This window comes from Eptatretus burgeri, chromosome 5 (genome assembly GCF_056783735.1).
Source record: "Eptatretus burgeri isolate ZD-2024b chromosome 5, Ebu_testis_v1, whole genome shotgun sequence".
Taxonomy (NCBI): Eukaryota; Metazoa; Chordata; class Myxini; order Myxiniformes; family Myxinidae; genus Eptatretus; species Eptatretus burgeri.
In genome coordinates, this window is record NC_140965.1 from 109,055,981 (window position 1) to 109,083,155 (window position 27,175).

Sequence of the window (27,175 nt, forward strand, 5' to 3'; positions counted from 1 at the left end):
CAACACGAGCCATTTTTTTTGAAATTTGCCCTCGTTCTGATTTTATAGCCCTTCAAACTTCGCTCTCATTCCCCGTCTGTGCCGTTCATAAAGTACGTACAAAAAAAATAAAAAGTATTAAATCAAGAACCGGAACTCTCCGAGACAAATATTACATTTGAAGCTTTTATCAGATTCAACTAAAACAATGGAACACAAGTTTATATGCACACTTACTTTCATTTATGACATTAACATTGTCTTGAATGTCAATTTGTACTTTTATTTTCATAAATGACGTGCTGTGATATTAAAAGAAAAAGGTAAATTACACCGCTAGGGACTGCATCGTCATGGCTTACAAACATCGGTTCATAAGGAACTGCTGGCTTTGCAAGAGAAGTATAGCAATGTATGAGGGGGGTGGGCGGTTTAAAGCCCGCGTACTGCCTGCGTACAGGGGTGGGTGGTTTAAAGCCCGCGTACTGCCTGCGTACGGGGGTGGTACGACGGCTGCATACATACTTGATGAAAGTGGTGTCAGACTACATGAAAGCGTTTCAGAAGATGAAGGTGAGCCTGTCGTCATCGCGAGGGGGAAAAATATCCCCGTTCACAGGAACATTTTCGACGTGATGTTGAATCCGTGGACGTCAATAATTGTTCCATATTACTGTATTACCGTAGTTAATAATTACTGATGCATTTGAGATAAATCTACAGTTCGTTGTAATCTTCAAGTATTGTGATGTGATATGAGACGCATATGGGGGGGGGGGTAGGTGGGTGGTCACAAGCCTACATACAGAGGGGAGTGGGTGGGTGGTCACTAGCCTACATACAGAGGGGGTGGGTGGGTGGTCACTAGCCTACATACAGAGGGGGTGGGTGGGTGGTCACTAGCCTACATACAGAGGGGGTGGGTGGGTGGTCACTAGCCTACATACAGAGGGGTGGGTGGGTGGTCACTAGCCTACATACAGAGGGGGTGGGTGGGTGGTCACTAGCCTGCATACAGAGGGGGTGGGTGGGTGGTCACTAGCCTACATACAGAGGGGGTGGGTGGGTGGTCACTAGCCTACATACAGAGGGGTGGGTGGGTGGTCACTAGCCTGCATACAGAGGGGGTGGGTGGGTGGTCACTAGCCTACATACAGAGGGGTGGGTGGGTGGTCACTAGCCTGCATACAGAGGGGGTGGGTGGGTGTTCACGAGCCTGCATACAGAGGGGTGGGTGGGTGGTCACTAGCCTACATACAGAGGGGGTGGGTGGGTGGTCACTAGCCTGCATACAGAGGGGGTGGGTGGGTGGTCACTAGCCTACATACAGAGGGGGTGGGTGGGTGGTCACTAGCCTACATACAGAGGGGGTGGGTGGGTGGTCACTAGCCTACATACAGAGGGAGGTGGGTGGGTGGTCACTAGCCTACATACAGAGGGGTGTGGGTGGGTGGTCACTAGCCTACATCCGGGGGGGGGGGGTGGGTGGTCACTAGCCTACATACAGAGGGGGTGGGTGGGTGGTCACTAGCCTACATACAGAGGGGGTGGGTGGGTGGTCACTAGCCTACATACAGAGGGGGGTGGGTGGGTGGTCACTAGCCTACATACAGAGGGGGGTGGGTGGGTGGTCACGAGCCTACATACAGAGGGGGGTGGGTGGGTGTTCACTAGCCTACATACAGAGGGGGGTGGTTGGTTTTGAAACCCAGAAGTAGAGCGTACGTACTTTATGAACTGCCCCTATTCCAGTCTGGCACAGAGTCACTTACTTTCGACCTCTGGCAGAGATGACCGGCACTCCCGCTCGGGGGTATTTTTTAAGTCGATTTCAATCCTGTCTTCACTTTTGGTAACAGTTAAGTATGCTTAACACTCGGTTGTCGAAATTCTGGTAAAAATCTGATGTTTTTATGAGAGGTTTGGTACAGAATCATCGTAGAAACTTCTGGTTTGCGTCGCTACCTTCTCTAGAGACAGCTTTTATAAGACAAGGTGAGAGGTCAAGTTGACGATTTTGTAAGTACCAGTCTCTGACTGCTTGTTTGTTCCTTCCATAAATCTTGATCCAAACTATCATTCATAACAGACAAAATGATTCAGTCATAGCAGACGTAGATGAAAGATAGTGTGTGTGGGCATAAAAACGGAAACTTTCATCAACTTTAAATTTAAGTCGGTCACATCCATCATTTTCAAGTGTTGAAGAGCATATCAAAAAATAAAGAGTTGCTTTTAGCCTTGCTGCAATCTTAATTTATTCCCACAAATGTGTTTCAATGTGAGTTTCAATTATTTTGAAAGGTCATCAAACATTTTGGAAGAGACATTTTCTTCTAGTTCATAAAATCTGTTGGCTCTTAAATGCGCAATCCATTAAATAGTTGGCTTGTATAACTAACTGCCTTTGACTCTATCTCTGGCCATTCTTTCATCCAATTGATTTTTATTTCATGGTGATGATACTTACTTAGTCACATGCTGTAATTATTGCCAATAATGAACATTTAAAATTTATTTTGGGCATGATATGCCATCACTCAACAATCTGACACAAAAACTAGTGAAAAGTGAAGGAAATAACTGAAACAGTCTGAACACCTTGGAACATAATTCATAACTGGCAGTTATAACTGACATTCATCGTTTGTCAGTTTTAAATAATTGACTGAATGAGGCTTATAAAAATCCATTCATCATGAAAATGATTCAGTGCAAAGGACATCAAGCCTCTTAGGAATGCCTGATAAAAATAAACCTATTAGACTCTAATTTACAACATTATAAGCATCCATTCTGAAATTTGACAACCAATAAAGCTCTGATTCACCAAATTTCTTTTAAGTTATTGTATTTATTGTGTGACACTTGATTTTACTCTTCCAAAATTATATGAATTCCAAGCCATTTTTTCCCCCTAAAACCATATTTAGGCCGTGAAGTCGAAGGCCCTCCATGTCATTGTCATCTCGCAATATACGAGTTCGAGTTTCAAGGCAGGTTGGTGGCTTTGCAGTTTTTTAACCAACTTTATTCTGATGTTGCTCTTCTATTTTGCCTCTGCTGATCTTTAACCCCGCTGTTATTCTGCTCTTCCAAAAGCCTCAATACCTGTATAGAAAAATTATTGCTTCAAGCTATTCTCTGCCATATTTCATCGATTCATAGCTTTTAGTATGTATCTCTTGGTGTATCATACCTGGAGATGGTGAGCACATCATAGAGAACAAATTCACATGAATTTGTCATCACGCGGCAATGAGCCATCCTGTGCACATATGGGCAAAATATCCGACCACTCGAAGCCTGCTCACCCTCTGAAATATTTTGTTCGAAAAAATTCCTTCCGATAGACCCTGCTAACCGCATTTTCTAAAAATGCCCATTTTCATCCGAAGCGCCGCAGGGAAGGTGGGGATGGATGTGAGCAAGAGGTGTTATGGTGGAGAAGAAAGTAAGCTTCTGGATTATTGAGCATGGATTTTCCGATGGAAGGAATGCCTCTGGTGAAGAGAGTTTTAACTGCACCACACATTGATAAGAATGCTATTTTATGTGAATTGTGTCTAAATCTGTTCATTCCCAAAGTGCAAGATGTGGGATGAACTTTGTTTTGGAGTTTCCTACGAATTCCAATCACCAACGAATAAGGTGGAGACGTACACAGGCAGTGTGCGCGGACCTGAAGCACGCCTTGAAAAAACACTTATTTATTTACATCTTTTGGTCGTCTGATCAGGTGGTGCAGAGGTAGCACACTCAACTTTGAGATAACTGGAATGAATAATTGGTCTTGCTGGTAAAGGTGAGTGTCCATTGTTGACCCGACGTCATCAACTCTCGCAGTGGTGTTTCGGAAACCTTGGGGTGTGTGTGCCCTTCCTCCGATGGACATTAAGCCAGTTGTCCTGTCTGTGAGTATCCGCTGGTGGACGTTAAAGATCTCACGGTGTTTTGGCGAATAATTGGCGATAGTTATGGCAGGCACACCAAGCAAATTATGAATCTCACCCAAACAAATTCCTGAAATTTGAGGAACTTCACATCACCTGCACTCGAACGTCGGAACTGACCAGCCAGTTCGTGAAAGGTCAAGTTCGATTCAGTATTACAGGGTGTCTATTTGTTACATATGCGTGCAGTGCATGTTTACATGTCGTATGTTTTATATCATATTCTGACTATAATTCACGGACCGGCGTTTGTGTGTTGCCTATATGCCTGGTGTTGGCTTAATGGTTAAGGGTGGTGGACTTGGGATCCTCGGATCCTGAGTTCTAAATCCAACTTTTTTGTTGAATTAATACCAGGTGGGGTTGACTCTGCCTGTAATTTTTCCGAGGTTGGCAAAATGAGCGCCAGCTTGCTGGTATCCTGTGTCGGAGTGGTGACCCATCTAGGATTGTTCCCAAGAGCCAAGGAGGCTGTTTCGGCAGCACCAACGCTCTGCACAGAGTATGGTCCCAATGGATGAATGGACACAGTGATTTCTGGTGGACAGATACCACAAACCACACTGACATATTCCTCGCATTGGTTCAACAGCTTGTGATTTTTTTGTGAACTAGGAAGTAACTATGGATGGTCCCAATGGATGGATGGATGGTTTGTGTGTTTGTTTGTTTGTCACGCTACTCCTTGTTTTTGGGCCAATTACATCCAGACTTGCTGCAGAGGATCAGCATTACCCCAATTAATGTATAGGTGTGTTTTTTTCTCTTTGCAAGTGGTCTTTGGGGAGGGGGTGAGGAGGGCGATGCAAATTCTCAATGTAAATGTGTATCATGTAGCGCCGCCTCCAGGTGGGGGAGGTATGACAAGTCTTCATACCTCCAGGTATGACAAGTCTTCACCATTTACAGTGCAGTATTCCTGCCCCACGTTTTCCAGTGCAGTATTCCTGCCCCACGTTTTTCAGTGCAGTGAGGTGTTTTGAATTATAAACGGTTGGTATGTTTTTGCTTTATGCACGCAACCCGGGTTATTTTTTTTTTGCCTACACACCGCCCAATAAAGGTATGCGTCAGAAGAGCATACTATCTGTATACTTGGAACAAGATCATCTAGGGAACCTGCCTGAAACTCTGCGAGTTTATACAATATTCTCTCTCTCTCTCTCTCTCTCTCTCTCTCTCTCTCTCTCTCTCTCTCTCTCTCTCTCTCTCTCTGTCTCTGTCTCTCTCTCTCTCTCTCTCTCTCTTTCTCTCTGTCTCTCTCTCTCTCTCTCTCTCTCTCTCTCTGTCTCTCTGTCTCTCTCTCTCTCTCTCTCTCTCTCTCTCTCTCTCTCTCTCTCTCTCTCTCTCTCTCTCTCTCTCTCTCTCTCTCTGTCTCTCTCTCTCTCTCTCTCTCTCTCTCTCTCTGTCTGTCTGTCTCTCTCTCTCTCTCTCTCTCTCTCTCTGTCTGTCTCTCTCTCTCTCTCTCTCTCTCTCTGTCTGTCTCTCTGCCTGTCTCTCTCTCTCTCTCTCTCTCTCTCTGTCTCTCTCTCTCTCTCTCTCTCTCTCTCTCTCTCTCTCTCTCTCTCTCTCTCTCTCTCTCTCTCTCTTCGATTTTCTTCCACATGATTGCTATGGGAACTTCAACACAGAATGAGATCATTGGAGCCATCGAAGTCTGCGCAATGGTTGCCAACCTATAGTTCTTTGTCCATGCTCTTGAGTGCCAAACAAGGAAGCAGCACGTATCATTATAAAAAGCCTTTGGTAAGACTTGGTTGGGATTCGAACGGCTGACCTCCTAAACTTGGAGCGCACACTCACAACCATCACACCATGACCCAGTTTGGTTGTATTGTTATCAATTGAATTATTATTTTTATTTCGATAAATGTCTGAGGATCGACAACAATTTATTTTATTTTTTTTAAATCGTTGCTTACTCGCTGAAAGAAATCTTCGAAAATGTATGGTGTTGGATGCAGACATGCAGTGCCAGAGCCCCAGTTATTGTTTTAAATGTTTATTTTGCCGTGGAGACTACTATCATGTGACCATCCGAGCGTGAATGAGGCGCCAAAACCGGACCCTTTGTGACCTCACAGTCTTGTGAGAGAGGGACCTTCCCTTTGATGTTCCCAGACGTAGTTTATTATCAGATGCAATGCTTGAAGATTGATTTAAACGATTTTGTTTAATTTTCAGAAACATTCTGATGAAGAGCCATGCGCACATCGAGTTACATTTTTTTGGAAGATACTTTACCTCATCACAAGAGGAACACAATTTGTTCTCGATTAATACAAAACATATTGAAACAAGAACCCGGACATTTTGTATGTTTTTTTTTTAATTTAAAATAAATGAGGAACTGTGTGGAATCAAACGATGAAAACCAAGTTCGAATGTGTATGGTACTTCGAATCGGGAGCTGCCATATTTTCATAAAAGATATTTCCCTCTCACCCTTTCCCCCTGCACCCCCATCACCCCTCTGTTGTGGAGTAAAATCAGCCAACACGTGTCCTTTGGCTCAATCCTTTAATGGTGGCTCTCACCTCCTTCACTCCTCATGGCTCGCTGACGTCACTCTTGGTTCTGCCTCATCAGTTCCGGCTCATTATGCATACATTAATAATCATGCAACTCCCAATACCACACCCTCTCACCCCATCACCACTTCCACCCCATCCCTCTCCCACCCCATCCCTCTCCCACCCCATCACCACATCACCCCCTCAACTCATCCCCCTGCACCCAAATCACCCCTCTCACCCCATCACAAATTCCACTCCATCCCTCTCCCACCCCATCCCTCTCCCACCACATAACCCCATTCCCAACCCATAACCCCTCTCCCCCATCACCCCTCCGAGCACATCACCCAATGCCCCCATCACCCCTCTCCCACCACATCACCCTTCTCTCACCCGATGAACCCTTTTACCCCATCGCCCCTCTCCCCTCTCTCCCACGGTTTGAACCCTGTCCTAATCATACTAAAGAGATTTAAAATGGTACGTGTTGCTTCCTTGCTTGACACTAAGTGTTCAAAAAGGCTAGAGCATGGACAAAGGACCATAGGTTGGTGATCAGAGTGCAGGATTTGGTGGGCCTAATAGGTTCTGAACTACGTTTGAAGTCCCTTGAAAGGGAACATTGTATTTTATTCTCCTAACCCACAGACACTACATGGCCAAAAGTATGTGGACTCCCCTTCCAATTCGTGGATTCGGCTATTTCAGCCTCACTAATTGCTGAGAGGTGTATAAAATCAAGCACATAGCCATGCAATCTCTATAGACAAACATTGGCAGTAGAATTGGCCGTACTGAAGAGCTCAGTGACTTTTAATGTGGCATCATCATGGGATGCCATCTTTCCACCAAGTCAGTTTGCCAAACTTATACCCTGCTTGAGCTGCCCCGGTCAACTGTAAGTGCTGTTATTGTGAAGTGGAAATATCTAGGAGCAACAACAGCTTAGCCATGAAGTGGTCAGCCACATGTGCTCACAGAATGGGACCGCCGAGTGCTGAAACGCGTAGCCCGGAAAAATCGTCTGTCGTCGGTTGCAACACTCACTCATGAGTTCCAAACTGCCTCTGGAAGCAATGTCAGCACAAACACTGTTCGTTTTACTACATTGTTTAATTTAAACACAAACACTGTTTAAATTACTACAAAATAACTACAGTTGGAAGTTTTCCTGGGCTCGGTGACAATGCTCAAAAGAGTCCTCAGAACAAAATTTTGAGAACAAAACTTCACAACTTGGTGAATGATTCGTGACCGCCCTTTCAGAAACGGAGGTGGATACTTCGAGACCTGGCAGGACTCCGTTCCACCTTCTGAAATCTGCATATGGAGATAACAAAACACACACACACACACACACACACACACACACACACACACACACACACACACACACACACACACACACACACACACACACACACACACACACACACACACACACACACACACACACACACACACACACACACACACACACACACTTTAGAGACCTGGGGCGGGAGCATTTCATACCCATGCTATTTAGCTGACAAAAGTATGCACGCATGCTGTTACATGCAGTTTGCACCCTCCGGTAGGCTCACTCCGAATCTGATTCGTACATGCTACAGTCCCCTCAATAGAGGGAGAGAGGGAGAGAAAAGTGGAGGGGGGGATAAGGGAGTGGTCAGAGAGTGAGAGAGAGAGGTGGAATAGTGGGGGGGAGAGAGAGGGGAGGGGGAGAAGGTTTCCGACAGATGAGACGCCCAGTTTAATGTCCATCCGAGAGATGGCACACACATTTTGATGAATCACCCTGCCTGTGAAACACCGGGATGACAGTTTATAGCGGGATCAGGATTCGAACCCATGCTACACAGAGCGAGAATTCTTTCCTCTCAGTTTTCCTGATATGATGTGGCGATTCATTATTTCATAACAACTGAAAAATATATTTTACTCATTGTGATCATTTAATTATTTTGCCTTCCCACCTCCAGTATCGAACCGCGGTATCGCCATTGATTGAAGCTTGAAGAACGCGCACCAAGTGGCTTCACCAAGCAATTAATGGAACAGTTGAAGAAACTTTTTAAAAACGAAACGTTTAATTTTTACTGTACTTATCTCTGCCAAAGTGATGGGTCATATAATGGAAGATTATACAAAAAGGGGAAACGTGGTGTAAAATAATATTTCACATTTTCAGTGAGCCAGCCACCATCTGTTGCACCAGAGAAGAACACGTGACCAACACACGTGAGTGGCCCCTGAACTTTGTTCAAGTCAATCGACATGCAGTAGTCGGTGTCGGTGTGAATATCGTAGAGTGCTCGCCAAGTGGCTTAAGCACTCCGACAAAACGGTTGGTAATTAATGGCTCGCTTTGCACGTGATTAGCAATCTCAGAACCGTCATGTGAAATACACATTTCCCGGAGATGCCGGGAAATGTCAAATCTGTCCAAATTGGGCAAATGAACACTGCTTTAGAAGTTGGAACTTCTGCTAAGTTCGATTCTGGAGCTTAAATTTTGTAATTCTGCTTGGTTTAAGAGATTCTAGTGGTGATCTCATGTGCGGAAATGAAATAACACAACGAATGCTGACGTCTCCAGACGTTTATTAGATTACAATGTACTCAGCGATTCGGAGCTATGATGAACAGGCATTCAATAATACGAGGAAAGTGAAAAAAAATTTATCATTGAGAAATTGTTGTGGCCTGTTCCAAGTCAAGGCATGGTTGAGCAGGCCAAAAAACATGGTGGCCTCAGACCCCAGTGAGATTACCTAGGATACGCCTTAAGACCCCAAAGAGAGTGGTGACCAAGGAGTGCCTGATAAAGAATATAATTAAATGAAGCCATTGATTATCATCAAAAGGGGTTTTAATTAACCCAAACACCCAATTTTCAGTTATGCACTTCCTTGGAGTTTTCTTAGTATTCTTACGGTTGTGGGGGTAGATGGAGGAATTCATAGCAAAGTAAGGATTGTATAGAGTTGCTTGGTCCATAGACGTGTTGGAGACGTCTCAATATAAATTAAGTAGGGAAACCGTGAGCTTAAGTGTTACTTGTCACCACACGTGAGGTGGTGCTGTGTTAATTAGATAGAGATTCAGACCAATTTCCCCCAGTATGTAATTGACCCCTGTGACCTTTTCCTACGTTTTTGCATTTACAAGTCAGCAATAACAGGAATCACGTCCTTAAAACAACAACAAGCGAACCAAACATGCCGAGCAAGCAGAAGCCCTGCCTTCCTGGCTTCATGTCCAAAAGCCATGCCCGGAGGTGGATGATTGATTGGCGTGATGTCAGAAGTGAGGAAAAAGAGCAGATGGCTTTGGTGGGTTGAGTTTGGTGTGAGGGATGCGGTCGAGAGACGATGGAGCGAGGAGACGGTATGTAAGATCAGGGCATTATGGCTGGCTTTCCTTTGACGCATGAAGGAGATGGCATGATTCTTGTATTTGTGCTGAGGCGAATTGGCTCTCGTGGTGGAACAAGACGCTTGCCGTTGACTCTTGGCTGGGTCATGTGAGACCGGCCTTGAAGCCTCATGTATATCACCGAAGGGAGCAGCGCCATTCTGCAGGGAGCAGCGGTGTCGGCAAGCGTGATCGAGGAGGATGGATGACAGTTCCTGATTCCTGGTGTTGAATACCGCCTCAAAAATTACCTGACGTATGTTTCTCGCCCAGAGAGTGACAGTGCTATCGTGGGCGCGTCTTCCCATGTAGGACAAAGCGGCTCGACCCCAAAGACCAATAAAGACAATCTCTGGACAAAGGTAAGTGCCAGAATAAAGAGAGGATTTTCTTTTATTTCATTTTTCCCCTTTTCTGTGTTAAAATCTGTGTGTAGCGGCACCTCGACTTGAGGCTTTAATTGACCTCATGTTTTTTCACAACATTTTGAATTATTGCCATTGTAAAGATTTGATCTATTTTCATTAAATCCCATGTTTATTTTAAGTTGCTGGTGTCCAGGTATCTGTCAATGGTTCAAAATAAACCCCTTGTGCTGTGCTTCTGTCTGCTTCATCCGTGCATCCCTTTTCTTCCTGCGCGCCATCATCCCCGGGGATAATGTGTTTGCCTCAAAGGAAAACTGCTCGGCAATCTGGCCTTGTCGGTGCTAACCGCCCGTATACAACATTTGGGTCAGGGGGATTAACTTAACCAGCCACGGCCGCGAGAGTATGCATGCAAAGTTTCACGCTGCTTGGTATCATGGCTTTGGAGTTATGGAGGACACACACACACACACACACACACAATTATTAGTATAGATTAACCCACCTACAGTATCTATTTCCATGGTCAGCCAATGGAAGATGTTCAGGCTCTTTAACTTGTAGGCCTCACCATAAGCCATGACCTCTCCTGGCTCAGCGACATAGCAACTCTGGCCTCCAAAGCCAGCCTCAGACTAGGAATCCTCCATCTATCCAAGTAATTCCTTGGAAAATCATAACCATTCACAGCTTCCATGACCTTTGTCAGTTACTCAATGGAATATGGCTCTCCACTCTTGCCTGACACCCCAGTATCACATCTTCTTCTTCTTCTTCTTCCTTCGGCTGCTCCCGTTAGGGGTCGCCACAGCGGATCATCCGAAATGATCCGCATCGTGATTTGGCACATGTTTTATGCCGGATGCCCTTCCTGACGCAACCCTGGTCGCCTCTTATGACACAGGGATAAGGTACACCTATTTTAACCGGGGTATACACCGGCCCAGTACACTGGTACTCACTTCGCCGACCTCAGAAGGATGACAGGCTGAGTCAACCCCAGTATCACATCTATCTGCTGAAATTTTAGGAATCTCAAGTATTCAACATCATTGGAATCGTCCACGATGAGACTGAAGCACATGGCCTGTTGCGCTCACAGCTAACAAAAGGTCAGTCACCTCCTTGTTCTTCACCGCCTCTCCTGCTTTGCACTCCGACCCTCACCAGCAACCCCAGGATGAAGTGTATTCTTTTAATAACCTCCCTCCTGGTTAAACTCCCAAAAACCAGGCTTACTGCTCACCTCAACTCTTTTGTTCCTGATTTCTGATGTCACTCCTCATCCCTACCCACAATTCTTTCTATCCCTATAAACCATACCTTACCAGCCCAACCCTCTTACTTGCAGGTTGCTGTGTTTTCTCCTTGTCTCGCAATTCCCTTTGTGTGTTCGTTCATTCACTCGCTTATTGTTTGTAAAGCTGATGTCCCTATGACCCCACTGTGAGTTCATTGCCTTTTACTCTGTGTCACACTATTACATGAGCCTCGACCTTGTATCCTTTCCATAATTCATGGACCGGTTTTTATGTGTTTGTATGTTTTTCATTGTCGTGCTACTCCTCTTACAGTTTTGGCCTGATTACATCCTGATTTGCTACATGGGATCAGCATGACTCCAATTAGTGTACATGGGTGTTCTTATCTTTGCTGGTGGTTTTGAGGGGAGGTGTGGGAGGACACAAATTATCCATGTAAATGTATGTCAATTAGCGCCGCCTTGAGGTGGGAGAGGGTGTTACAAGTCTCCACCATCTTGTATATTATTTCCGAGTTTGTGGTTTCGTGTCGCGCTATCTTCGACTTTGTTCTGCGCTCGAGTAACGTGATATTCGGCTTACATTATCTCAAAGACCATATGAGGAGCATGGTACAAAAAAGTAAATAAAATGGTTCTGAAACGGTGAAATCGTATTCCACTTACTGCATTAAAGTAAAATTACTACTGATACTCTGCATCAGTTCCTTTCTCAAACACACCCACCCCAACATGTCGCGCAGAGCGCGGGTTATGCTAGTTTACAGTATATTACAAGTCCTGTCTCCATGTTTTCTAATGCAGTGAGGCGTTTTGAAGTATAGGAAGAACGTATGCTTTTGCTCCGTTCACGTAACCCGGTTTTTTGTTTTTTGCCTATGCAGGGCTGTCAGTTGCCAAAACACCGGCCAAATAAAGATATGCATCAGAAGAACGTGTTGCATGCTTAGAACAATATCACTGGTAGGGCGGGTACACTGCTCGTATCAAAGAAGTTAAAAAGACATAAAATGTCAGAGCCTCTGTTGTTTTCGTAATTTTGCTGTTCAAAGATAAACAGCTAGCCCAGTTTACCAGTCGGCTATCTTTGATCAGATCACAAAATAAAGGGAGGTGCTTATGTATGCCCTCACGTACTGTGCTTCTGTGAAGTTTGAATAAAATCAGACCATGCACATCTGAGAAATGGTTGGGGATACACTTTAAGTAGCCGCCAGTCGGCCATCTTGAAAGTGATTTCGAAAAAGAGAACGTTCATGAATATGTAAGCCATCATTCATTATCTGTGTACCTAGTTTGAACATCGGTAAATGTATGTCGAAGAAGTGGTTGAGAACGTGTTCAACATCAGAGTTTTTACAACTAAAATGGCATCCAGTCGGCCATCTTAGATCTGATGTCGAAAAAGAAGGACATGCATACGTCAGCCATTATTCTTTATCTGTGTGCCAAGTTTGAACAACATCGGTAAATGCATATCCGAGAAATTATTGAGGAAGAGTTTGTTACCGGGGTTTTTTTTGCCAACTAAAATGGCCGCCAGTCTATTAGTCGGCAATCTTTGATTAGATTGCCCGATAAAGGGAGTTGCACATGTGTGCCATCACATACTGTGCTTGTGCCAATTTTTCCTATGCATGTCTGAGAAATGGTTGGGGACGTGTTCGACATTGGGGATTCTTTTTTGTACACCTAAAATGGCTGCCAGTCGGCCATCTTTGCATCACGAAACAAAATGATGTACATATGTATACCATCATGTGTTGTCTTTGTATCAAGTACACATATAATCGGTTCATATATATCCGAGTTATAGTTACGCACGCATGCACGCACGCACACACACACACACACACACACACACACACACACACACACACGGATATGAAAATTCACACCAAATCCATAAGCCCCCGTTTCAGACCAAGTCCAATGGGGTCTAATAAAGGCTGCCTCAGAGAGGTGTAAAAGTAATGTGAACTGTATTATTTCACAAACTGGGTACATTCTCCAGCGAAAATGTTACTACTCATTAAAGTTATAATAAGAAGAGTGTTCTGGCTACGCCCAAGGTTATTTCATTATCCCAGAAGCCGTGAAGTTGTTTAGAATATCATTATACTGTTAACTCACAGAGTCGGTCTCCTTTTAACTTCCAAAAACAAATGAGCTAATATATTTGTACATTATTATTTTGGTTAGGTGTTGAGTTAGTTCACCATTCCTTTCCCGAGGGATAGAGATTTTTCTCAAAAAATTCCAGGGATAATCCAGAGGTTTTCCGATTGAAATTTGAACAATGACTGCCATCTCATGGATATTGTGTGAAGTCTCAATTCTCACAGCTCAAAATGATGACTGCTCAATCATGGTAAGTCTCACCAGAAGTATAGTCAAGCCATATTCGGTGGTGTAATGGTTAGACTGTCCACTCTGAGTCTGGGAGGTCACTGGATCAAACCTGACCGAGTTATACCAAAGACTTTAACATAACATGGTACACACTGCTTCCTTGCTTTAACACTCAGCATTCAAAAGGAATAGAACAATGACAAATAGGTTGGCAATCCTACCTGTGCAAAGTGTTGTGAAAAAACATTTTGGCTACCTACCTTTGACTTCTATTGTCTTTAAATGGGTTGACTACTCCAACTGCAATGCTTCACATAGCTCTACCTTACCTGCTTTGTGCTTATATAATGATAATAATAATAACAACTATAAGGGCACTCGGTAGAGCACATACTTCCACCACGCAATGCCTGATCCACGGCAACATATCGGGCATGCCCTTTACATTTTTGAAATATCATGCTAAATATCGTTTTTGGCCCTATCTCTCAATGGTGAAGAATCACTTTTAAAATTTAATAAATATCATATCCAGATTCGGATTCAGATGTTCACCAAAATCAAACCAATTAGTCCTTGCCCCACACACACACACACACACACACACACACACACACACACACACACACACACACACACACACACACACACACAAACACACACACACACACACACACACACACACACACACACACAACGTGTCCACCAAGTTTCATCCGAATCCGTCCACAACTTTTTGAGATATCGTGCGATATATCGGTTGAGCCTGATCTCTCAATCGTGAAGAATCACTTTTAAAATTTTCAGATCCTAATCTGGATTCGGATCTTCACCAAAATTGAAGCAATTCTTCCTAGGCAAACACCCAACATGTCCACCAAGTTTCGTTCGAATCCGTCCACAACTTTTTGAGGTATTGTGCTGTATATCGTTTTTGTCACTCTCTCTCAATGGTGAAGAATCACTTAAAAATTCTAGTAGTCGTATCCAGATCCGGATCTTAATCAAAATCAAATCAGTTCGTCCTTGTCACACACCGAAAACCTGTCCACAAAATTTCATCCGGATCTGTGCACAACTTTTTGAGATATCCTATTCACAGACAGACGGGTGATGGAGGTAACAAAACACAAATCATAAAAGTTTAAGCTAATCATTGAAAGTGCAAAAGACGTAACACACGATATACAAACAACATCTATATATAACTAAAACTCTCATCTTGTGTGTGTGTATATATATGTATATATATATATATATATATATATATATATATATATATATATATATATATATATATATGTATGTATGTATGTATGTATGTATGTATGTTCCCGAAATACAGCCAAAATGGTACACAATAGCGCAAAAATATTTTAGGGCCACCTTACTCACCATTCGCTTGCGGTGTGCAATATCAAGTTTTGTTCAAATCGGGCAACAAAAAAAACATATAAAAAAAATCAATTTCCGATTTGTGTGACAAAATCAGTCAAGTTTTGATATGACGATCCATAAAACGCAAAGATAAACCATGGAGAATGTGTTGATACACCGTGAGAAACCGTTTTGCCGAACGATGACTCCTGAGGTAAATGCTCAAATTTTCTTCAAGTTAAAGTTTGACCACTAAATAATACTAAAATTTTGTGTCTTTTTTTTTTCTTCATCAACTGCTGTCACAACTGGAACCCAATGGTATCATGGGTCGTCTAGTATAAGATTAAAAATAGACAATTACTCAGGTGATAAAAACCCAAAGAAATTTTTGTATAATTCAATATTAACATTCAACAAATGGACAAGGAAAGGAATGGGCGGTTCCTTGTATTGTTTTGTTCGAGATTGCAGCATATCAATTTTTATTTTGAGTTCCTCAAGCTACATCTACATACCAATTGTCAGGTTTGAGGAGAAATGTGGTGATGACTACTGGAAACGAGTACAGACTTATCAAAGTGTTCAATGCGCCAATCAGCAAGGGAAGCAAAGGAAGATGATTTGGAGGGTGATCATACGCAAAGCTTTTTCTTTGACTGGCTCAAAATCTGTGACTTACGATGTTGTGATACCTGAGCTCCATCCAGGTGCTCCAAAATGTAAGAGGGGAAGAGGGGTTCAATGTACATCTTGTGCTTCAAAAAGATTTCATAATGTGAAGGATGTTACAAATTGCTTATGTCGTCAAAATACCTCACTGGAGGCCCATCCAACGTCGCGTTGAATTTGTGTGACAAAGTGAATTGTGAGGGTTGAGCAATAGTACTTTCACCACGATCAATAGTTGAAAATTAATTCACGATAAAATGGATACATTATAGTATTGTGATAATAATTAAAGTTAATGAGTACAGAATCATTCAATGGCAAGATACGAGCAAAATTGAAAAAAAATAGATTATATATGTATATATTGTTACGGTTGTGGAAATTCACAGAACATCATTCAGGTTCCCCGAAGATCAGTTATGTCGATAAGTGTGTGTCCAGATAAGATTAGATTTCCTGACTGATGTCTAACGGGAATTATTCGTGAGCCGGGCTGTGCATCTTCGAGTCAGCCATTATTCTCTTGCTATCGTTATTTTAAAATAAACATCTCCTCACCACCTTCGCCACAACCGCCAACATCTCCTCACCACCTTCACAACAACCGCCAACATCTCCTCACCACCTTCACCACAACCGCCAACATCTCCTCGCCATCATCTCTACAAGCAACGCCATCTTTTCCCCAACAAACAACATCAACAAACGAACATCTCCTCACCTTCATCTCCCAAACGCCAACATCTTTTTGCCAGCAACGCCGTCCACAAACGAACGGCATCTCCGCCGACAAACACGAGGACTCCCTCGTTGGAGCGAAAGCCGGTGATTTCTACCACATCCACGTTGTCTGCGTTTGACGGCAGGATCGGATCAGAATGACAAAAGGGGTGGAGTCAGCGGGGGGTGAAGGGTCAGAGGTGAAAGACCAAACACCACCCCCCAAACCTGATAAAAGGCTGAGCTGAAACGCCGAGAGACCAGTGGAGTTGAGTGGAGGTTGGGTACGGAGTTGAGTCTGCAGTTCGGAGTTTGGAGCCTGGAGTCCAGCCAAGCCTGCGGTGCCGTGCAGAGTCGTGGGTCAGTGGAGGCAGCCGGAGAGAAGTCGCCAGCTAGCAACATAACGGTCCAAAGTGATCGGGCCCCGGACGGTCCGAGCGGCGCTGAGGAGTGAGCAGGCTCTTAAGAGAGCATCAACTCTAAAAGAGCAAGGCCCGTTCGCTCCTCTGAGGTGTCGTCTGCCGGACCTGATCGACCAGGCCGCACGGCTAGGCCTGGACCAACCGAGTCGCCATTACACCAGCTGCCGTGTTGACGAGGAGACATCGAGGGTCGCCCAGTGAGTCACCATGAGGGTGGCAGGTAACCTGCACGGTCTCGTGGAGCTCCTTCGGTCTTCACAACTCCGCGGAACATTAAAGGCCTATGGGCCCTGTTCTCCCTTTTCTTTCCTGGGGTTTTTGCATGGAAGTCTGTGGCGCCTTGTCCGATAAGTAGAATTGTTAAGTGCATGTACATCGTAAATAGACAACGGCTGTTGGTTTTTCTTGCTCATGTCTTGTCCTTTACCCCCATTCATTGCATGCGTGCCTGCATTATAAATTAATGTCATTGTTTGAATATTCACCTGCTCGTTGCGTTCCTTCCTCCATTGATCTGCCGTAATTGCGCTCGGAATAATAGCTGGTTTATTTATAGCCGATAAGATAATCGGATCCGACGGGGCTTGGCGAAAATAAACCGCTCGGCAATCGCAAATGGAGCGAGCTGCTTAAAACGGCTCGTGTCCATACAGGTCCCGTTGAGGTGTAAATCCCTGGCATTTCTGTCTGCACGAATAATTAGGTAAATCAACAATTCAGCGATCAACCCTGTCACGCGTGGACAGAAGAGTTGGCTGGTTTACGGTGTGGTTAAAAACCCACCCGTAGCTGGATTTCCGCGTTGATCCAAAAGCTGCGACTGGATTGCCACAGTCGGTGGGCGCGTGGCCGCAATTAGCTAAAAGCGGTCGCCCGCAAGCCGGAGTGTTGGAAATCCACAACTATATATATATATATATATATATATATATATATATATATATATATATATATATATATATATATATATATATATATATATATATATATATATATATATATATATATATATATATATATATATATATATACACACACACACAGATATTGTTACGAATCTACGCCCGTCCGGCGTGCGAGTGACCGCGTTAACTAATAACGGCCGCTCGCTGACCGAACGGACAATTCAGTCGTGACTTTCTGGAACAACGCCAGAAACCAGTCACGGATGGGTTTTTAATCCCACAACGGCCCAGTCTGTATTCTACCCACGCGCGGCAGGGTCAGTCGCCGAATATCGATATACCTAAGTATTCGCGCGGGTAACCTACCGAGGGACCGTACCTCGGCGAAGGCCTGTTTGGACACGAACCGCTTTAGTGGTTCGTTCCGTTCTGGGATAACTGAGCGGGTATTATCGCCAGACCTCGCCGGACCGGATTCTATGATCGGTAGTCAAAAACCAACTAGTATTCCGAAAGCAAGATGGCAGTTCAATTTGGGGAAAAAAAGACACGACGAACAGGTTAACATTCACACAAGCACATTTATTATTTTACACAGATGCACATATACAGCCAGGAATGCAAACACTAACATGCACGTATACAGAACAAAAGCAAAGCAAAAGGTGCTCCGACCGTCTTTAAGCAATTTTGTACAGTCACTTAACAGTTATACTTTTCGGGACTCGGCGCAACATCGTTCATTCAAAAGAAAAGGAAAAGACCCCATCAAAGGCAATGGGGTCAGGCTCGGCCCGTAGACCTTTATGGCGTAGGACTTGGCAGACCGACGAGTCCCATGAGACCATTGCAGGTTACCTGCACCCTCGTGGTGCCTTGTGGTGTGAGCCTCGACGTCCCGTCCCCACAGCAGCTAGTGTAGCCGCGCCTGAGCTTGGGCCTTCCGCGTGGCCGGCGAGCTCTCTCCGGCTCTCCTCACACGAGCGCGCAGGTTCACACGACACCGCTGGCAGAGCTGCGCCTCCAGTCTGCGTCTCCTTCGCGACGCCCGGACTCTCCACCGACTGCAAGCTCCAACGAACGGGTCGCTCCACGGACCGCTTCTCCACAGACGAAGACCACAAAGACTTCAAACCCGACTCCTTCCACCAAGACCACCAGAAGACAAGAGGAGAAGCAGAAAAAGAAGAAGAAGACTAAGAAGAAGAAGACCGACTTGGCGCTCTGCGTGCCCTTATAATCCCCACGCTCCAGCCCTCCGCTCTCGCCCGCCCTCTCAGCTCCTGCGGGAAGCATCCCGAAGGGAGGCGTTTTCCACTTCCAACCCTCTCGCCCCCCCCCCTCGCGGAGCGCGGGGGACGAGGAAATCGTTGCGGTGACCCTGCAGGACATTTTTATTCCCCCAAAATCAGGCCATTTATTCCCCCAAAATCAGGCCCCCACCCTACTTCACCTTTGACCTCTGGCTCGAATCGCATCTCCCCCATACCAAAGCGCGGGAAAAGCAGGAGGGAAAAACCGCGTGCCATCGGAATACCTTCTTATTTCCCATGGCTTTATTGGAACCCCTTGTTCCTTTTCCTTGGTGGAGACGGTTTTATAAGCGGAGAGGGTTTCAGCGGGGTTGTGGAGAAGGTGATCGGTAGTGGGCGTAGCGGGGAAGGTGGTTCGGTGATTGGTGTAATTGTGGTTGAGGTGATCAGGATGGCGTGGTTTGTTGAGAGGCGCGTGTGGTTGTGGTGGTGGAAGGATGGTGGGTCTGAAGCGGTTGTTTGAGTGCGATGTTGGTGGTGGAGGTGGTTGGTCCAAAATAACGATAGCAAAGAATAACGGCTAACTCAAAGATCACAGCCCATTAAACAACGGTGGGGAAATCTAACTGAACACAGACTTATCGATATAACTGAACTAAGGACCTTTATGGTGTTCTGCGAATTTCCACAGCCGTAACAATATATATATATATATATATATATATATATATATATATATATATATATATATATATATATATATATATATATATATATATATATATATATATATATATATATATATATATATATAGACTATTATTTGGTTTAAAGGGACAATTAATAAATTATTTGTTATAAATAAAAAAAATTAGATATAAAAGGATGCTGTTCAAAAGGCTTAAGCACTAATTAATGGTTAATTCAAAAATTATGAAAATTTTCCAAAAAATGAAACAAAATTACCACATTGACAATAAAATATAAATAGAAGGATATTCAAAAATTAACTACATCAACTGTTAACCACACTGATGTTACCACACCGATTATATAATAAAATATTGTACTTGCACAATTTATATAATTCTCGTAATTGTTGAGATCCCAACTGATAATGTTGATAACAATTAGAGCAGTGTTGGGTTCACTGTTTTCATTGCCACAATGTCATCGCCTCAGGTGTGCATGAGAACTGAATAACCAACTACTGTTTACTTTATATCTGTGATCGCAAAGTGATCGTCAAGAGAAAGCTTCCCCAAGCATGCCGTCATCCAATGATGGCCATATCTTTTTTCAAACCGCCATATGACCTCGACTTTCAACATTTAGGGATACAGTGTAAATTAAGAAAATGTGTCCCTGTCTACAATCTATCCATAAAACTCAACATCAGAAAATCGGAGGAAAATTATTCAAGTTGTGATCAAAAAGGTGTTTTTAGTTAATCTGGTCACTATCCGAAAAAAGTTGGTCAAGGACACTAATCAAATATCAGATGCATAGCTTCAGTGCAGGTCGACGGTGATGATGCAAAGATATCTTGAAATGCCGAGAGGTATTTAAGATTCTGCATTGGCAAAATTGAGCGATGACAAAAAAACAACATTTTTTTTTTTCAGACTGCCACTTGACCTTGATCTTTAACTCGGAGCGGTATGATGTAAATTAAACGTAAATGTGACTTGCTCTGGGGTTTAGGCAATCTGGAGAGGGCAATTTTGTTCTGATTGGGAAAACCTTATTCTACTTATGGCAAAAATGTTAAATTGTCTATAATTTGGTTATGGTCAAAAAAATGTGTGCCACACACACCTTTTATTCCCATTATTGACAACAAAATTTCATTCCAAAAGTCCAAGCCAGCTCTGAGATACATTGGCAGAAAAGGGAAGAAAATAAAAGCCCAAATGGTGGTTTAGTATTCCTGGGGATCAAGTAAACTCTGAGGTACAACTAAAAATTGGGGGCATTAATTGTAGAAACAATCCCTACCAAAGGTATAAGCCTCCCCCTATCCTGTAGGGGATGCTTCACTCGTAACTACTAAAATTTCTCTGCCAGAACACAAGCATGTTCACAGTTTCTGGTTGGAAGCAAGAACACTTCACATTCATGATGTTGCCAGAGGAACTGAGCACTCTCTCAGAGGGAATTGAGGCAACAGGAATAGCCAGGTACGTTATGGCCAAATGATAGAGAGGATAGGGCCTCAGAAGGCATCCTCTTTACACTTCTATAGAGTGTTCATCCGAGTGAGTAATTTCACACAGTGGCATGGCAGCTCTGCTTGAGCTTTCTGGAATACAGTGATTATTTGCTGTTTATCCTCTGTGGACCAGCGACATCTCCAATTGGATCCTTTAGTTTGTGATCCGCTTTCACCATCTTCGCACTCTTTGCAGCAGGCTCAACCAAGTAAGAACTGGAGTCTTTGAAGTCTCTTCCATAGATTCGACAATGCCAGTAGCCTCTGCCTCCAAGTACTGCTGCTGTCCATTGTTCCTCCTCTTCCACCTTGTCAATTCCACCATGCAGCTGCATCCTGGATAAAACGATCTACCTGTTGATGAACTTCCAGCTAATGCTTCTGCTTTAACAAGTGTGGGTGGTGAAGATCTTCCTTATTCTGCTTCAACACGTACAGAGGCGAATTAAGATTTTTTGGGGGGGACACTGGGCACAAAAAATATTTAGGCCCAAAAAGCTAAAAAAAAAAAGGAGAACTCTGTGTTATTTAGCACAAAAAGGCCCCAAAAGAGGACTCGGTGTTATTTTTGCACTCGCTTATCCGATGTTGCTTTATACTCTACTGCAGAAAATCCGGAGGAATTCCTATGTTGTATTTCCTTTTTCCTCCCTCGAAAAGAAAATGCCATGTTAAGGTGTTCCATTACCAGTCAGTTTGCTAGCGCTTGCCAAGCCAGCCATTCCTTGTCAGCCATTTCATTTGAGTGCTTGCTTGAGTGATTAAGCCACTTTGCGAGTACTCTCATAGCTCATTGGTGATGGAACACACCCTCGCCTTTGCAGGAGTGTGTTCAGTTACCAAGTTTTTATTTTATTATTATGTTTTTATATACATAGATAAAGCTTGTGGAAGAGCTAAAAGTTTCTTGTAGAGCACTCACCAAGTGGCTTAAACAATCAAGTGAGCAGTCCAACAATACCGTTGATAAGGAACGACTGGCTTAGCAAGCGATAGCAAGCTGACTGGCAAGTGAACACACCTCAGCATATGTGCGAGACCGGCCGAAGACCCTTTTTTGGATCTATTTTTTTGGATTTTTGGGATCTGCCGATTGTGTAACGAAAAAAGTTGATTTGGAGTGATTTTTCACCCTTTTCGCTGTTGTTGAGCTTTTTTTTTTTTAACTTTTCAGCACTGCTGGGGTCATTTTGTTTCATCCCGAGGAGAGGTGCTCTCATTTCAAAAGCCCCCAACGTTCTCTCGTGTCCATGGGTGAGTTAATTTATTTTTCAGGGGTGTTTTGTGATCATACAATAAATTGTAATGTGGATTTGTTCAACAATATCGATATGTATTAACATTAGGAATTATGTACACAATTTATTGTGATTATTGTTGTATTTGTGTGCATTAAACGTAGTTGTTATTCCAATTGCTTTCTCTACTAACATGAAATCTCCCACTAATTTTGTAATGGTCCTGTCGAGTTAAACAACAGGGAAATTATATTTTGGAATCGATTCATGACGTAACAGTGCTTGCTTTCCTTCATTTGCAGCATTCCCTTTTCCGCTGTGTTTATCACCATTCATAAGTTGATATGTTTTGTCAGCAAAACGAGATCCCACCCTCGGGGGCTCTGTCACGAAATTTTGTGAACTATGATCGGTTGTGTGGGACGACATGCAATTGTAGGCTTGGGGGCTTCGTCTCAAAAGATTGTGAACCATGTTCGGTCGTGTGGGGCCCCGTGCAATTGCATGGGTTGCATGACCCTCAGGCTGCCTCTGCTCGGAGTCTACCTTGAAGAATAACAATCAAGAATGACACCACATTACGATGCCACAATACAACACACCAATCCTCTTATGGTTTAGCATCACAATATCTTTTGATCCTGTTCCATCATAATCACACAGCAAAAGTAAAATTTAATGCACGCATGTAATTCAATGGCAACAACACCAACAACCGTGTGATGTTATTCTGTGTTGGTTGTTCGTGCTCCATCACTATAAGTTGGATGTCCGTGCTCCATCATTCTGAGTTGGTTGTCCATGCTCCATCATTCTGAGTTGGTTGTTCGTGCTCCATCATTCTGAGTTGGTTGTTCGTGCTCCATCATTCTGAGTTGGTTGTCCGTGCTCCATCATTCTGAGTTGGTTGGCCGTGCTCCATCATTCTGAGTTGGTTGTCCATGCTCCATCATTCAGAGTTGGTTGTTCGTGCTCCGTCATTCTGAGTTGGATGTCCGTGCTCCGTCATTCCGAGTTGGTTGTCCGTGCTCCATCATTCTGAGTTTGTTGTTAGTGCTCCATCATTCTGAGTTGGTTGTTCGTGCTCCATCATTCTGAGTTGGTTGTCCGTGCTCCATCATTCTGAGTTGGTTGTCCGTGCTCCATCATTCTGAGTTGGTTGTTCGTGCTCCGTCATTCTGAGTTGGATGTCCGTGCTCCATCATTCTGAGTTGGTTGTCCGTGCTCCATCATTCCGAGTTGGTTGTCCGTGCTCCATCATTCCGAGTTGGTTGTTCGTGCTCCATCATTCCGAGTTGGTTGTTTGTGCTCCATCATTCTGAGTTGGTTGTCCGTGCTCCATCATTCTGAGTTGGTTGTTCGTGCTCCGTCATTCTGAGTTGGTTGTCCGTGCTCCGTCATTCTGAGTTGGTTGTTCGTGCTCCATCATTCCGAGTTGGATGTCCGTGCTCCATCTTTCTGAGTTGGTTGTCCGTGCTCCATCATTCTGAGTTGGTTGTTCGTGCTCCATCATTCTGAGTTGGATGTCCGTGCTCCATCATTCTGAGTTGGTTGTTCGTGCTCCGTCATTCTGAGTTGGTTGTTCGTGCTCCGTCATTCCGAGTTGGATGTCCGTGCTCCATCTTTCTGAGTTGGTTGTCCGTGCTCCATCATTCTGAGTTGGTTGTTCGTGCTCCATCATTCTGAGTTGGATGTCCGTGCTCCATCATTCTGAGTTGGTTGTTCGTACTTCGTGATTCTGAGTTGATTGTTCGTGCTCCGTCATTCTGAGTTGGTTGTTCGTGCTCCATCATTCTGAGTTGGTTGTTCGTGCTCTTATATTCTAAGCAAGTTGTTCATGCTACGTCATTCTGAGCAAGTTGTTCGTGCTCCATCATTCTGAGGGAGTCATTCCTGATGAGCACGATCCTGACTACATGAGAAGTTCAAGGAGCGGAGAGAGATGGAGAATGTAGTGAAATGTTACAAGGAGGTCAACAAACAGAAAATGAAGGCAGCCGCTCAAGTCTCCATTATGAACTTCTTCAAAAAAACACCCCAAGAGAATCAGCCTCCATTTCATCTTCTGAGCCTTCAACCTCAACTGTACATCCTGCCACACCTGAATAAGCCTGCAACAAGCAATATGTTCTGTATCCAAGCCCAATCATGGTAACATTTATGAAAAAGTAATTCATTTTAATGTTTTTATTTGTAAAACGTCTTTACACATTGTTTACTGCTTTGTTGCACCTCCTCGCTCCCCCCTGCTCCCTCGCTCTTCCACCACTCTTAGCTCCCCCATGCTTACTCACTCCCCCACCCCTACTCGCTTGCCCTACCTCCTCACTTATTCACCCCTCTCTCCCTCCTCTTTTTCTCCCCCGCCCAGTTAGCATATCTGTTGTTCGGACGGTGGTTATCTCCGGACATGTCCAGACGGTCTATCTCTGAACGTGTCCAAACGGTCTTTCTCCGGACGTGTCCTGACGGTCTATCTCCAGACGTAAGTGGACAGTGGCTATGTCCAGACGGATCCTCCCCTCACACTGCCTTCCCTTGACATATCTCGATGGTGGTTATGTCCAGATGGTGGTTATGTTCATATGGACCCTCCCCTCACACTGCCTTCACGTGCCCACCCCTCATGCTGCCTCCCTCCTTCATTACTCCCCCTCCTTCCTCACCCCCCACCCCCTTCTCTTCTCAGTGAAGTGACGGGTTGTAATTGATAACACTGACGTATACTAATAATTGTCTGTGTGTGTGTGTGTGTGTGTGTGTGTGTGTGTGTTGTGTGTGTGTGTGTGTGTGTGTGTGTGTGTGTGTGTGTGTGTGTGTGTGTGTGTGTGTGTGTGTGTGTGTGTGTGTGTGTGTGTGTGTGTGTGTTGTGTGTGTGTGTGTGTGTGTGTGTGTGTGTGTGTGTGTGTGTGTGTGTGTGTGTGTGTTCATAAAGTATAACATTCTCTCTGGTAACTTCCCGACTCCCCATATCTCTCTCTCTCTCTCTCTCTCTCTCTCTCTCTCTCTCTCTCTCTCTCTCTCTCTCTCTCTCTCTCTCTCTCTCTCTCTCTCTCTCTCTCTCTCTCTCTCTCTCTCTCTCTCTCTCTCTCTCTCTCTGTCTCTCTCTCTCTCTCTGTCTCTGTCTCTGTCTCTGTCTCTCTCTCTGTCTCTGTCTCTGTCTCTGTCTCTGTCTCTCTGTCTCTGTCTCTGTCTCTGTCTCTCTGTCTCTGTCTCTGTCTCTCTGTCTCTGTCTCTGTCTCTGTCTCTGTCTCTGTCTCTGTCTCTCTGTCTCTGTCTCTGTCTCTGTCTCTGTCTCTGTCTCTGTCTCTGTCTCTGTCTCTCTGTCTCTGTCTCTGTCTCTGTCTCTGTCTCTGTCTCTGTTTCTGTTTCTGTTTCTCTCTCTCTCTCTTCCCCCCCCCTCTCTCTCTCTCGTCACTCTCCCCATCCCTTCCTCGCTATTCTCTCCTTCGTCGCTCCCCTTTCTTCACCCACTCCACGCTTCCCCTCCCTTTCCTCTGTCCTCTCTGCCTCCCCCCTCTCTCTTTCTCCCCCGCCCCCTTAATATTCCCGTCAGCAAAGCGCCGGGTTGTATTTGCGAGTTTCATATAAAATACGTTCCCTTACTTGTGCCAAGTGATGCTTTTGGTCACTTTTAACTGGTGGGAATGCCTGATTGCAGAAAAAAGCACAACAGAACACCAGCTGTTTCACTGAAACCAGTGCAGCTGACCATCCTTCCTGGGGTGTTCCAAGATGGCGGGTTGCTGGTGCCACTCACCGCCGGTCATTATAAAAAACAAAATGCTTAATGTTTTATATACATTTTGTTATTTTGGTATGGATGAAATCCATCTATGTGATTATATTGTTTTAATACTTGTTTCAGTTGATTTGGGGGATGGTTTGGATATGTATGCCTGGTGTTGGCTTAATGGATTGGGTGGTGGGCTTGGGATCCTTGGGTCGTGTGTTCAAATCCTGCTTGGCAGTTGAATTAATACCAAGTGGGGTTGACTCAGCCTGTCATCCTTCTGAGGTTGGAAAAATGAGTACCAGCCTGCTTAGATGATTGAGCCCTTTGAGTATACTGTGTTGGAGTGGCACCCCATCCAGGATTGTACCCAATAGCCTTGGAGACTGCTTTTGCAGCATTGATGCTCTGGACAGAGTATGGTCCCAATGGATTAGATTGGATATGTATTGCTTTTGGAATGGTTCTCTCCACTGTCCATTTCCCCTCCCCCCTCATGATCCTGGCCTGCTTTGGTCTGGCCTGAGTCCGCATTTACATTCGTTTTCTTTTTGTAATAAAACAATGAATGTTTAATATATTTTTAAATTTTGGGTTGCGTACACTGGCCCAGAGACAAAGTAACTTCCTCACGTTGGAATCACTATCATAGCTTCAGCAGTAATTGAGGAAGGTTGAGCTATAGTTTTACATTGTTTTTAGAGGGGAAGAATTAAAAGCAGAAGTACAAATTGGCGTTTTAGCGATCTCCTGATGTGGAACTTCAGCGATGTATTCTGGCGTCTTTTAAAGTCTTG

General features: G+C 44.2%; 1 long non-coding RNA gene across 1 annotated transcript; it reads left to right on the forward strand.

Moving 5' to 3' along the window:
• Nucleotides 1-185: 185 nt before the first annotated feature.
• LOC147027136 (uncharacterized) lies at nt 186-27,171 on the forward strand. Its single transcript, XR_015057957.1, has 3 exons — nt 186-552; nt 22,582-22,661; nt 26,307-27,171. It is a non-coding gene; the product is annotated as an uncharacterized LOC147027136 (long non-coding RNA).
• Nucleotides 27,172-27,175: the final 4 nt, after the last annotated feature.